The 13,318-nt window shown below is 38.0% G+C and overlaps 1 long non-coding RNA gene across 1 annotated transcript; it reads right to left on the bottom strand.

Moving 5' to 3' along the window:
- Nucleotides 1-1,408: 1,408 nt before the first annotated feature.
- On the bottom strand, nucleotides 1,409-9,241 carry LOC109264012 (uncharacterized). The gene is made up of 2 exons (XR_002078529.2): nucleotides 9,129-9,241; nucleotides 1,409-3,173 (listed from the first exon to the last, which is right to left on the bottom strand). It is a non-coding gene; the product is annotated as an uncharacterized LOC109264012 (long non-coding RNA).
- Nucleotides 9,242-13,318: the final 4,077 nt, after the last annotated feature.

Here is a 13,318-nt window from a genome sequence, read left to right as displayed (position 1 = left end):
TGCACAATTAGGATAATCTAGCCAACTAGTCAAGAGCAGTGGGGAAGAACTTTTTTACCTTTGAGTTTTTCCATCTGGCTTTTTTAAAGCCTAGCAATAGCCCTCCCTTTCCTTAGATTGGGCATAGTGAAGTCTTCTTTCAAAATCAGTTTTGTACAGAATCACAAAACTACAAAATTAGTTTCAGCGTGGCTTATTATTCAACAAATATAATAATCCAAATAGTTATGACTGATGCAAAAATCATGAGTAAGAGCTGTAATAGCTCCCTATCTAAAATAAATCCTATTCTAATACTTGTCTCCTCTTACTCTAATTATACTTCTATTTGATTGTCTATCCCACTCACTAGAATACGAGCTTACACAGGTAAGAGCTTTTTCTTTCTTGTTCGTCACCGAATTCATGATGCCTAGAATAGTGACAGGTGCATGGTAGACTTTCAGTAAATATTGGTAAGTGAATAAATTGCCTAAATTTAAAGGTAGTATCCATTAGCATATCTTTTTTTCTGGGGGTTTGGAGGAGGTATTTATCTCTGAGAAATATTAGTGGATTAAAACCGAATGTGTGTGTTTGTTGTGATGCTGGGTTGCCCTAGTCGGGAGTCGGGAGTGCCAACAGGCAGCACAGCAGGGGTGGCATATGAATGATAGCTTGATTACCAGTTTTTAAATTACATTTCGTACCTGGGAGAGAAATGGTTTGTTACACTTTTTCTTTGTAACTTGTCCTTTATCTAATAATTATTTTCTTTGATGCTTAAGTTCCTAAGAAAATTCTTATTCAATTGGGTCTAATTCATGCATTCATTTCACTCATTCACTTATTTATCATTCTGAGTGTCTGCTGAGACAATTTTGAGTGTCTCTTGGGCCCATAATTATTCATGTAGCTGTTCCTGATTAGATGCTACTTCTTTATCTGCTTCCTTTCACATCTTTCTCTCTGTATCTACTCTACGTTACAGTACATGCCCTGCCATTTGGGGCGATCATTTCTTTTTTGTTTGTTTTTAAGAAATTATCTTTCATCTTTTTTTTAAAGTTTATTTTATTTATTTTGAGAGAGTCAGAGAGAGAGAGAGAGAGAGACCGCAGGAGTGGCAGAAAGAGGAAGTGCGAGAGAATCCCAAGCAGGCTCTGCACTGTCAGTGAGGAGCCTGATGTGGGGCTCAAACTCAAGAATGAACCATGAGATCATGACCTGAGCCAAAATCAGGAGTCTGATGCTTAATGGACTGAGACATCCAGGAGCCCCTGGGGCGATCATTTCTTATCTGGGAAAACCCGGCTTGAGAAGAGATTCTACCTGGTCCTAAGTGCTTTACACAATCAAAAAACCAATAAAACAAATGTAACTAGTTATAAAGATCTCCAATTATTATAGCTAATAAACCACACACAGATAGTTTTTGTTTTTGTTTATTTTTAATATCACTCTGTTTTCTGAACTTGGGCAATGGTTGACTAGCCAATCAATGGATGCAGTTCTTGTAGACCCTTCCTCCCCATCTCTTTGTTTTAATTATGTATTCAGTAGATGAGTGTTAACTATCCACATGCCCCATAGGAATAAGATGATGAGGCGGGCATGGTCCAGGCTGCTCAGGAGCTCAATTGTACTAATGTGTCCTTGGTTGTATCTTCATATCTCTGCTGACATTTTATGTTGGAACACTTCTCTCTTGGTTAGAAGCTTCCAGACTCCCACAGCCATTAGATCTTGTTTATTTCATAGGTTTGACAAGGATTTTTCTGTCTCTTATTGTTAGCTGTGGGATTTTGACACATGTTGAGTTAGATGATGCTTCTTTCCAGGACTTAATTATGTGTATTCTTTGATCACTTACTAGAAAGTCAATCTATCTCCAAGACGATCAATTTACATAGTGCTAATTATGTTCATATTTGGGAGTGTCTTTGTTATACCTTATATTTTAAAATTTCTTTTGGGATTTTTAGGGGCTCCTGGGTGGCTCAGTAGATTAAAGGTCCAACTCTTGATCTTGGATCAGGTCACAATCACACGGTTTGTGAGATCGAGCTCCATGTCGAGCTCTGCACACTTGCTCTTGCTCTCTCTTAAAATAAATAAATAAATTTAAAAAATAAATAAATAAAATTTGGGGGGGGATTTTTAGATTTTGAAGCTTTTATCTGTTTCTTCTTTACCTGTGGTGGAAAATATGTCCAATCACAAATGCGGTGCCTTTGATCAAGGTCCACTGTGAAAAGTAGGTGACTATGTTTAGGGTGTTAGGAGGGAACAGAGACCTGATGTGCCACAACATTTTAGGACATAAGTGATATTTGAAGATTCTGGCCTTCAACAGAGATGCCAAGAATTCTACTGTCATGGAACTCTTGTGAAAATTCCTACGAAGACTTACATTAAGTAATTTTCAGATGGGAATTTACCTCATTATTTTATTTTATTTTTAAAATTTTTAAATGTTTATTTACTTTGAGAGAGAGTGAGCCTGAGTGGGGGAGGGCCATAGAGAGAATTCCAAGCAGTCTCCACACTGTCAGAACAGACCCCAAGACAGGGCTTGATGTCACAAACCCATGAGATCATGACCTGAGCCGAAATCAAGAGTCAGACACTAAACTGATTGAGCCACCCAGGTGCCCCATCCCTTATCATTTAGGATTTACTTTGAATTCTCAGATCACACACTACATAGGTATGACCCACAATACAACTAGATTCTTTCCCAGACACAAAATACAACAGTAAATTGTCCTCGACTTACAAACATTGAAAATAAGATTATTGAAACATCTGAACAGAACAAACACAAAATGGCATGGAATATCCTCTTATAAAACAAATATTTAAAGAAATATGCATGTAGGAAATATTTGGAATCTGGTCAGTAATCCCTATCTGATTAAGAAGACTTCACCATGATCTTATCACTACTATCCATCAGCATGTTTGTTTATTAACTCACCCTGAAACATGTCTTTGTGCCAAATCTTTGACACGATTAGGATTTACCTCCCAAGTCTTCAGAGCAATTTAGCATCAAACTCCCTTCAGACTGCTTCTTGGATTGTCTGGGTTACTTAAATAGATGACATTTGTTTGCACTTCTGAGTATCTGATCTTTAGTACTTTCCCAGCATCATCTCTGTTCTTTCTTCTAAGAGCTGCTTTCTCAGTATCTAAGAGACAAAGGAAGAAAATGAGAGGAAGGAACCATATGGGTTTTCTCTACCCTGAAAATATAGGATTATTTGTTATGTCTCCTTGAAATGAAGTAATTTCCATGTTATTAAATAAGAGTTAAATATCCTGTCATCATCTAAAAATAATTATCTCTTTAAATATAATGGTTAGGGTAGTAGCTCGGACCATTCAATAAGAGCTCGCTTTAATTAAGAGACATTAGATCACAAACTAATTTTTATTCAACTGTGTCCTGAAAGATTCGATTGTTTCCTTTATGAAATATAAGACAAAATAATATCCGTGTCCAATTTTAAAATACAGACATAACTATCTTGGTGAATTAGATTATCAGAAAAATGTGAAGAGAGAGCCAGTTGAGAATAGGGTAGGAATAGATCCAAAGGTAGGGACTAAAGTATTGAAGTTTAGACACTGTCTCAGAAAAGGGAGGCTGAAGAGGGTACAAACATGAGGGGATGAAGCCAGGACTGGGGCGACTAAAGATGCTCAAATATGCAGATGATTCTGCAGTAAAGTGGTATCAGAGACAGCTTGACCTCTTTTGCAATCTTTTCAGTGTCTCTCCCTGGATCCAGTTTATCAGAATATACCTACATACTGACATATGAAAAAGACATGAGAATCACCAATCAACCAATTTCTGTTGCTTATTTAACAAGGTTTATTTTTAAAAATAACGGTAGAAATATTTCCATTTATTGAGTGGGATCTCAATGATGTATCAGTCACTTAATTTCCTTATGTGTATTGCTTTATTAAAATCTTATTTAAAAAACACAATGAAGTAGGTATTTCCCCAGCATTAAAGATGTAGAGACTGACGCTCAGAGAGGGTAAGTCTGTGCCTATGGCCATAGGGCAAGTAAGTGACAGATTGAGAACCTGAGAACAAACCCGTCTGACTCCAATCCCATGCTCTTAACCCAATGTTTTGATCATACTCACACTGCCACTACATGTCAACGTCTGTTCACGGCTTCCTTGTCTGTCTTCCACTGACATACTTATTGGAAAAGACAATGAATAAAATCAACACCAAAATTATTAAGTGAATCTTTCCAATGATTGATGTTGGTCAAAGCGGTTTTTTTTTCAATCATTTTTTAGACAGATCTTAACTTTAATGTTATAATTACACAAATTTAGAATTCAGTTCAAATTTTTCCAAGATTAAAACAAATGAATAAATCAGAAAGCATAATGACTTTTGGAAAACATCCAGTTGTCATAAATCTGTCATGACCAACTAAAGGATACAGCACATTAAAGAAGCAAACTTTCATGTTTTGCCAAGCATTAAAACATGCAAATTTCTCTCGTGCTGCATTATGTACATTTAAGAAATGTTGATGACAGGGCTATTTTAAAGGCTCTGCAATATCCTTTTTTGGAAATATTTGTTTCTGTAGCAACTTCAAAATGCTAACAACTCGTATGCCGATTTTAAAACACTTGTGATATCATGCAAAGGTTGAACTTCAAAATTTAACTTGTGGAACATTTGTTCTGGTGGACAGAGAACTAGGCACATTTCATTTGTGTGACTTTTAGCAAATTTTCTAATCTCTCCGAGCTTTAGTGTTATCACTTGTATATTTGTCGAAACAATACCTTCTTCAGAAATTTGTTGGGAGGATTGAATGAGGCCATGAATAAAAAAATGCCTTGTACATTGTCGATGCTCCACGATGCCTTTTGTAAAAAGCTGTTGAGCAAATTAAATGAATAATGATGCTAACGAATTTGCACACAGTGAGGACTCAACAAAGGTATGTGTTTTTCTTCCCTAGATATTTTAAATTATGATAGCACACTGGACTTAAAATTCTCATTCACAGACCTATGTTCTTCCAGAATGCACAACATGCTGGCACTGACCATTCGTACAGCTATTTATTCATTAATTGATTCATGCATTCATGACATGTTTATTGATTAATCACTAGATTTCAGGTATGTCTAACATTCAGACAAAAACTGACATATTGGTAAGTTTTTTCCTATTTATTGAAGCTATCTAGATAGTTGGGAAGATACTGACTCAAACCAATTGAAAAAGGAAATTGAGAATGGAGGCAATTTCAGAAATATTATGATTAAGCCACATTATTTGTTTTCTAAGTCATATAAACATTTTCTTAACAGACTCTTAAATTACCCTTAAATTATTTTGCACAGCTTAAATTAACGGATAATATTAGTTGAGCAAGTATTATGCGATTGCAAAGATCTGCCTGATAGGAGTTGTCATTGCTCTCATAGAAGTTCTTTCTTTGATGGAAATGGTTAGCCTACCATTTAAGGCAACATCAGTCTAAAATACAAATTGATTCCTGACTTGAGCAACTGCTACATATTGTAGTTATTACATTCTATTTAAACACTCCTTCTCGGGGCGCCTGGGTGGCTCAGTCGGTTAAGCGGCCGACTTCAGCTCAGGTCACGATCTCGCGGTCCGTGAGTTCGAGCCCCGTGTCGGGCTCTGTGCTGGCAGCTCAGAGCCCAGCACAGAGCCCGGAGCCTGTTTCAGATTCTGTGTCTCCCTCTCTCTCTGTCCCTCCCCTGTTCATGCTCTGTCTCTCTCTGTCTCAAAAATAAATAAACGTTAAAAAAAAAAATTAAACACTCCTTCTCTTACAAAAGCTATTCTTTGATTTAACTTGCCTGAAAATGTATAACACCCTGTCCTGTACAGCAATATTTTGCCATGTGGATACAGTAATTGAGAACAGTGATTTACCTAAATTATCTCTAGTATACAGTCAGACTTGAACCTATTAGATTATCCATCTCTCATCAGATTAAATGTCTATGTAGGGCCTTGAATGTTGTTAAAATCCATGGCGTTAAAGAAATCTGTTTGGAGTCATCTCCATAATGGAGGCTTCTTACACACTCATGATTTCATCTCTTTCTTTATAATCCTTGAAACTCATCTATTGCTTTACTGAAACTCTTGCTTAGCCTAATTAATTTTTCATGTGAGTTTACTGAGGTAATTTTTGCCTGTTTAAATGTTTCCCAAATAGTACTGCTTTTGATTTCAGTGAAACTTCAAAAGATATTTCTTAGTTTTACTGTTCTAAAATTTAGTCACTCAGCCATGTTTGCTCTATTTAATAACTTAGTGGTCTTAAGCATTTTTATCTCATCCTCTCATCCTCTTCTCAGACTTTATCATTCCGGATTTATGATATCTAATTATTTTTGGCCTTTCCTCACAGAAGCCTCAATTTCCCCTTCATTATCTTATCTTTTCTTCCATGGAATTTTCCAGCTTCATTGTTTGTTTGTTGACCCCAGCCATCAGAGATATATCCAATATTCTGGGTTATGATACAATATGTTTTTGTTTTTGAATAATCAAATAGGTTTTTTTCTAGAAAACTTCTAGAAATATTCCTTCCATTTTTTTCTAGAAAGTTTCTAAAAAGACAGTTACCAGCACTCTGCTAAATTTCTGTAATGTAATTCTTTTCTTTCACATTGAAACAAATTTGGTGGAGACACGGGACATTTCAGAAAACCTGAGAAAATGAAATCCTGATACTCACTGGAGATGGTCAATCTCAGGCTGCATGACCACTTAACAGAATCTAAACAGTGCTCATGAAGCAACCAGTCTTATTTACTAATCATTAATTAAACAGACTACAAAATGAAATCTCTAATATTTCAAATTCCCTGATCTTTGGAAGCTGAAAGGCCAATCTTATGAGAGTAAACTTTGAGAAGATTTACCAGGTTATGTGACTGAATAGGAAGACAGCAATGAGCCTCAGCGTGAGTAATAATAACTCCAAGAGTAATATCACTCAAAGAATGTTAGAAAATTCTTGGCTCTGGATGTTGAACCCATCTACAATAGAGACCTGATTATCAGTAGAATCCATTCCCTGTCTGTATTCATCTAACATGTTGCTTTCGACATGTTGGAATTCCCAACTTTGAAATGATATAACTCAGTGAGCCTTAGTAACTCACTGTTCCCAGCACAAACATGATATCTTTCCTTTATGCATTAGACTGATGATTTTTTTCCTACTATCTATAAGGCACCATGTATAAACTACTTCTTAGAAGAAATTAGGGGGAGTCTGGGTGGCTCAGTTGGTTAGGTGTCCAACTTCAGCTCAGGTCATGATCTCACATTTCATGGGTTTGAGCCCCACGTCGGGCTCTGTGCTGATAGCTCAGAGCCTGGAGCCTGCCTTGGATTCTGTCTCTCTCTCTCTCTCTCTCTGCCTCTCCTCTGCTCATGCTCTGTCTCTCTCTTTTAAAAATAAAATAAACATTAAAAAATATTAAAAAAAGAAGAAATTAGAACTCACTTTCTAGAGGAGATGAAGTTGGTGGACCTGAATTTAAATAAAAGGCAGAGTATGTTAAGGGCATAATAGAGGTGTAAATAAAGGGCTATGTAGCTTAAAGACAAAGTCACTGAATTGAGTAGATTCATAAAGTTGTTTTAATTAAAAGGCAGAATCGAATTTCAAAAGGCAGAGTGGAAGAGATTTCCAGGCAGCAGAGGCTGCATGAATAGAAGTGCGAAGGCATATTTTAGCGAATAGCCAGTCATCCACTGAAACTAGGTATCTAGAATGAATTTAGCCTAACTAGTAGGCCATGGAGTCGATTTAAGAAGCCAGTAATAAAATACTTTTGCTATAGCTGCCTCAGGTACAGAGGTGGAAGTGTTGGCGGGCTAAGGGTTCTGTGTTTTGATCGGGAAATTTCCAAGTGTGAGATCTTAGAAAGGATACAGCTGTGGCGTGACTGAGTGTATACTTTAGGGTTACTGTGAACTCGATGCTCTTTATCTTAGAAGGGTGTTGAATTACAACCAGGGGCTGTGGTAGTGCTGTTGTCCTGTCTTGATACCTTTGCTCTCAGGGACTTATGGATTTATTGACTTGGTTGTACGTATGATTTTATATAGTTAATTTTCAGTTTTAGCTCTGAAAACATATAACTCCTTCTCGCTGAGGCTAAAAGCAAAAAAAAAAAAAAAAAAAAAAAAAAAAAAAAGACAAAAAACTCTAGGAAGATCTTGGGACGATCACTTGGGTCTTTCACATTAAACAAACAAATGGACCTGTTTGTGGATTTCTAAGACTAGACCATGCACTCATTGTTTCAGCTCCAATATTTTGAAAAGAGTTTGGAAGTCATCACTCCCATCCTTAGAGAGGAAAAAAAAAAAAAAAGGCCCCAAACATTGCAATTCAACAACTTTTCTAGAACCCATCAGAGAACTAAACTCACAGGACAAACACACCAAAATGTGGAGAGGTAGGCAAATCTGCTTTCCTAGAGACATAGCCAATATCTGCTTTCCTAGAACAGGAGTCACATAAACTGGGGTCCTCATAACAACAGTGAATTATAACTGAGAGCTGCAAGAGTCAGACTCCCTTTCAGGAAGAATACTTAGGGAAGCCCACGTCAGTAGAGGACACAAAAATCAAGGATGCTGGAGGAGTTGGAAGCCTCTGGTACCTACAGTAATAGCAAGAGTTAAATAGAGCCCAACTTCTAAATTGATTAATAGACTATCTCACACTAAAGGCCTATTTCTCTCAGTGCCTATTATCTCCGACATTATTTCCAGTTTACAACAAAATACTACAAGGCCTGGGAAACCCAAGAAAAAAATGCAGTCTGAAGAGACAAAGCAAGCATCAGAACCAGATTCAGATATGACACAGTTGTTGGAAATATCAGACTAAGACAGTCGGTCATGCTTTGTCACTATTTGGCATTATTACTCATTCCTTGAGGTTTACATACCACAAATCCTGAATCATGTTTGAAGCACTAATAATTACAAAATAAGACTCTTAAAAGCCACAAGTATATGAATGAATGTACACATGTAGAAACATCACAGGAACCAAATTCAGACGTTCTGCAGAGAAATCACATACCTGCTTCCCTGCAGAACAGTTGTTATCTGAAGAAAAAGCCAACATCTCCCCGGAGAAGCCAGACTAAAGCTCTAGAGTATAATCCTGTAGAGTTTGCTGTCCTAAGCTATTTTCTCAAACGTTGGGGTGGGGGAGGGTGTGGTGTAGAGGGGAAAGGGAAGGAAATGATGCATTTGGCATGTTGTAAAGCTAGATTTGTCATCACTTTCAATGGTTCAGAAACTTGAAGCCAATATAGTTATCAGCACATAGGAAAGGGTTTATATTTAATATTGTTTCCCCTGGAAACTTCCAGCCTTTCCAGCTAAGATTTGTCCTATTGCTCAGTTGTTTTGGTTCACTCTGATTTATTGCTGAGCTCATGAATCATTTGTCTCACCCATATAAGAAAAAAAAAATTCTTTGTATTGATTTCCCTTCTATATCAGTGGCTGTGTGTGGCTCATTAGATGATAACTTCAGCTGTAGGCTGTAAGCCTGAGACTCAAGAGACTGATGTGCAGAGTACAATGACAGGAATTCAGGTTAGCATGCAACAGAGTTTCTATTTCCCCAGAGATACTTGTGTGGAAGACAAGGGAAATGCACTGACGTTATTAGCGATGTATTTAGAACAGCCAGTACTCCCACCCTCGGTTCCATTGTTGAACTGCCATTGTTATTTCCATAAAAATCACACTAGGCTGTTTCAAGTTTATACAAATGATTTACTTCCACACTTGCAAGAGTGAGAAATAGTTCTTTAAAACAAGCATTTATTTGAAAAAATTTTCAAACAGGTCCTATGGGGATACAGGATGGAGAAGGCAATCTAAGACCATTTTTAAAAGCCTCAACATAATTATGGAAGCTTTTCTAAATGAAAAGACATCCTACTAAAGTCAACATCATTCACAACTCCAAGTATGACGAATTAAAGAATATTTATTTATTTAAAGTTTTTATTTATTTATTTTGAGAGAGAGAGAGAGCGTGAACAAGGGAGAAGCAGAGAGAGAAGGAGAGAGACTCAGAAGCAGGCTCTGTATTGCCAGCACAGACCCAACACGGGGCTCAAACCCATGAACTGTAAGATCATGGCCTGAGACAAAACCAAGAGTTGGACACGTAACCTACTGAGCCACCCAGGTGTCCCCAAGAATATGTGTTTAATTTGGGGATTTATTTTAGCCCTTTATTATCATGACCACATGCATAGTAATAACACTAACGATAATTTAATTGATTTAATACTGTCTTTGCCTTCATCTGACAATGAAGAGGTTGGTTTTTATTGGATTTCCTATTAGATAACCATCTGAAAAAATTTAAGATAAACCAAATTTATTTTTAGTTTTATAAAACTTTCTAAACATATCTCTGTCAAACATGTGTGGTGAACTTCTTAATAGCAATTAGAAAGGAGTGGTTACTGTTGCCAGAGAATACTTAACTAATTTTGTCCTAAAGTTATCTCAGTCTTAACTACTTAAAGGTGCCTTGCAAGTCATATTCAACAGTGCCTTCAGTGATCAACTAGTCTAATTCCCCTAAGTTTCTCATGTACTGGATAAAAATCTAGAAAGATGCAAGTAAGATTTGCTTTTGATTAAACTACATTTCTTTTGGGTTCAAAAAAAATTTTAAACTAGAGTCAATGGTGTGGTAATAACATACGTGGGTTTGGGAGTCTGAGAAATTTGGCTTAAATCTCTGCTCTAAAAATATATTTTAACTTGGGGGCACCTGAGTGGCTCAGTTGGTTAAGCGTCCAACTTCGGCTCAGGTCTTGATCTCACAGTTTGTGAGTTTGAGCCCGGAGTCGGGCTCTGTGCTGGCAGTTCAGCGCCTGGAGCCTGCTGTGGATTCTGTGCCTCCCTCTCTCTCTGCCCCTCCCCTGCTCATACTCTATCTCTCTCTCAAGAATAAATAAACATTAAAATGTTTTTTAAAAACTTAAGAAAAATAAAATTTACCTTGGGTCTGGACACGCACATAGCCTCCCTGAGGTCTATGTTTTATTTAAAAAAAAAAAATTTTTTTTAACATTTATTTATTTTCGAGACAGAGAGAGACAGAGCATGAACAGGGGAGGGTCAGAGAGAGGGAGACACAGAATCTGAAGCAGGCTCCAGGCTCCGAGCTGTCAGCACAGAGCCCGACACGGGGCTAGAACTCACGGACCGCGAGATCATGACCTGAGCCGAAGTCGGCCGCTTAACCGACTGAGCCACCCAGGCGCCCCTGTTTATTTATTCTTGAGAGAGAGAGAGGGTGAGAGAGAGAGTGAGTGAGTGAGTGGAGGAAGGGCAGAGAGAGAGGGAGACACAGAATCTGAAGCAGGCTCCAGGCTCCGAGCTGTCAGCACAGAGCCCGACACGGGGCTAGAACTCACGGACCGCAAGATCATGACCTGAGCCGAAGTCGGCCGCCCAACCAACTGAGCCACCTTGAGGTCCATGTTTTAATGAAACTTGGGGGCAGTTGCATAGTGCTGTGCTTGGTACATGATAAGGTGCTGCAATTCTCCTTGCCTTAATATGATAGTGCTCTTTTTGCTTGTTTGTTTTTTCATAAGCTATGATTTTAAGGAGCTTTTCAAATGTGTGATCGATAATGAGGGAATTTGAAGGAGTTCACATCTGATAGATAGCTTCTATTTTCTCAGTGAAGTGGGAGCTTATCAAGACTATATAGTGTAATGAAGATTGAAATGAAGGTTTAGAATAGCTATCGTGCCCCTGTCTACATGAGCTCGGTATCTTTACTATACGGCTATTGATGCTCTGGTTTCTCAGGATTTGTGGCACTCATGACTCTACAGTTTACCTAAGAAAACCACAGCCAAATAGTTGGTGAGATGAAATCAATGCAAGTGGAAATCAGAGTAGAAATTGTGCTTTCTTTATCGTTTACAATGTTTTCACAAAGCTGACAAAGCATACTTTTGGAGGTAAGACATAGTGCTTACCACACTGTTATTCATTGTATTCATTTGTTCCCTCATTTATTTAGCAAACACAACCTGGTAGTTCATTTTTTTTCATCAATGAATAATATCCATTGTGCCAGTGTGTTTACTCATTCACCTATCGAAGGACATCTGGTTGCTTCTAGGTTTTGGCAATCATGAATAAACACGCATGTGTAGGCTTTGGCGTGGACGCAACTTTTCTATTTATCTGAGTAATTACCAAACAGTATGATTGCTGGGGCACACGGTAAGAGTATGCTCAGTTTTGTAAGAATCGCCGAGTGTCTTCCAAAGTGGCTGTACCATTTTGCATTCCCACCAACAGTAAATGAGAATTCCTGTTGTTCCACATCCTCACCAGGAAGAAACGGTATTGAGAGTGAGAATGGGAGCATATCTCAGAGGTGTGCGAGCACAATGAGACCAGGAGAGAAAGTAGGGGGCTTAGTAGCTGCATCAGGTAGAAAGGTAGTTAAAAGTGAACAGCATGGGAGAGCTTGTCGGGCACGTGGCTAGGACTATAGTCTGTAGCAATCCATATGGATGGATGAATGGAGAAAGCATTTTGAAGTCAAAGAGGTAGGAGAACGTGAAGGGTAAAGTCAGGGATGCTAAAGGAAGAGTTTACAAAAAAAGGGGCAGCTATGGGGGGCTTATTCAATTACGTGTAGAAGTCGCTCGCAGACCACATAAAGGTTTTCAAGGTAGCCCACCAACACATAGATTCCAAGGTTGTTTACAAATTTTCCTAGTTCTCTATTTGAGCAACCAAGTCTTCAAGAAAAGCAAAAAGAATGGTAAAGCCCATATGCAAAAAGCCAATTTAACTTGATATAAATTCAAGTTCTATAATATTTAGTGTTTGTAGGTTAGAAATACTCTGCGTGAAGCGAAACTTGTAATGAGGACAGCGATCCGCTATTAGCTAATATGATTGCACTTTAAAGTAGAAATCCAATTTTACCCTTAATCTCATGATGCCTTGGACCGAAGATGTTTTTTTTATCGTATCAAGGGGCCCTTGTATTGCTCTGTAGATTGATATTGTACAGCCTGCTACATTGCTGATTTTCATGGATGTGCTGTAGAGGTCTTGGCCCCAGGCAAACTGCATTCCTTTGAGGTTAACCCAAGTAGGGCTTTATGGAAAGCACTGTAAAAGGGACAATGGCCCCAGAGTAAATGCTTAGGGAGTCAGCTAGCTCACCACTTTCTAGGCAGCCTTAGCCCTCAACAG

This window comes from Panthera pardus, unplaced genomic scaffold (assembly GCF_024362965.1).
Source record: "Panthera pardus isolate Hobbes unplaced genomic scaffold, ASM2436296v1 HiC_scaffold_1, whole genome shotgun sequence".
Lineage (NCBI taxonomy): Eukaryota > Metazoa > Chordata > Mammalia > Carnivora > Felidae > Panthera > Panthera pardus.
The sequence above is the reverse complement of the archived record's forward strand: the minus strand, read 5'-3'. Positions and strand labels throughout refer to the sequence as shown.